Raw genomic sequence first — 1,693 nt, forward strand, 5'->3', positions numbered from 1 at the left:
ATATGCTGTTATGGCTAAGAACACTGTCTAATATAAGATCAAAAAGATTTTCTGTCATGTTTTTTTTCTAAAATTCTTGTAAATCTTCATTTACATCTATGATTTATTTTTATTTACTTTAGGTATAGGACTGTTGTATAGTTTGAAGTTCATTTTGTTGTATTAAATGACTAATTGCTTTGACACCTTTTTTTTTATAAAAAGACTATCTTTTCTGTTTTCATTCGATAGTTTTTTGCACTTTTGCGAAAAATCAATTGCCAAAAAAATGGGGTCTATTTTTGGACTTTCTATTCTGTTGCATTGATCTATGTGTCAACGCATTCATTTTTATCAACCTTCTTTTTTGGTACCTAAAATCTGGGAGCATAGTACGAAGGATAACAGAATTCCTTTCCTTCAAACAGTATACCTCGTTGGCACTTAAACAACTGCTTAATGTTCACTGGTTTTGCTATATAACTTTAGTCCTCAAAGACACTGAAAGTCTCTTTAATCTCTATAAATGCTGCTATATACAAAATAGCTTTCAATGAAGATGAATATTAATATTAAAATTTCTCCTTTAAGTGTCTGATACCTGATTCCAATTCCAGTGCTTAAAATATGTGAAGAGTTTTAGATCATCAATTAAGCTGGGTAGAAATAACAGGGTGTTTTGAACAAATTTATACAATCTGTTTCTCATTCACAAGTCAAAATATGAGATTTCTCTCCTTTAATCTTTTCTTTGCTAAACCAATATAAAATTTTTCAAAGTGAGTGTATGTTTAATGGGGTAGTAGAATTATTACTGTCATTGATTAGTTCATAGGAGGGTTAATTTTTCAGGACAGCTCCATAGACTCTAAATGTCCTTGAGTTTGAGAACGTAAAGGTGAGAGGCTTTTTTGTTCATGTTTGCAAATATTATGCCCTGGCTGATAATTTCTCACATCCTTGCTATTTGAAGTCACAGGCAATCTCATCAGTAGACATCAGGATCCAAAGTGAAAAGGAGAATAACTGAAAATTTCATTATTATAAATTGTTTGGAAATACTCTGGTTCATCTCCATCATCTTCATGCTTCCCAAGTTTCTTTGGCTTCCTTTACTCAACTGTAAATTGGTTCTTAAGGTTGACTGCATATTCGAATTAACTTGAAACCTTTAAAACGATCTTCATACTTAGGTTGTATTTCACAACAAGTAAGTTTGAAGCACTGGACCTGGAATTGCAGAATCTGTATGTTAAAATACCTTGGAGAATTTTATGTGCTGCAACAATTGCAAGCCTCTGGTCTGGTAGTAGTTTTCCATTTAAAACTTTGTAAGTTTTTGCCTTCTAATTTCTCCAAGACAAAGAGAAAAAGTTCTCTCCTCTCTGTTCTGTCTTGTTCTTCTCTACTTTCCTGCCTCCTAAGAAGAGGCTGTGACACTAGCAAGGTCACTGCTGATGTTAAACGGATCACAGAGGAAAAGTAGAGGGTACCAGAAGGATGTCTATTTATATTTTATCGTCTCTGCAAAGGCATTTGTGTGTGGACCACAACAAATATTGTTAACATTTTTTAGAGAATATTAGGAATCCGAGAACACTTGATTGTGCTCATGAAAAACCTATACCTAGATCAGGAGGATATTTTCTGAACAGAGCAAAGGAAAATGGTTCAAAACCAAGAAAGGAATGTATCAGGGATGTATCCTTTTCCC

This window comes from Elephantulus edwardii, unplaced genomic scaffold, assembly GCF_000299155.1.
Source record: "Elephantulus edwardii isolate Elephantulus edwardi_28Jun2011 unplaced genomic scaffold, EleEdw1.0 scaffold00035, whole genome shotgun sequence".
Lineage (NCBI taxonomy): Eukaryota > Metazoa > Chordata > Mammalia > Macroscelidea > Macroscelididae > Elephantulus > Elephantulus edwardii.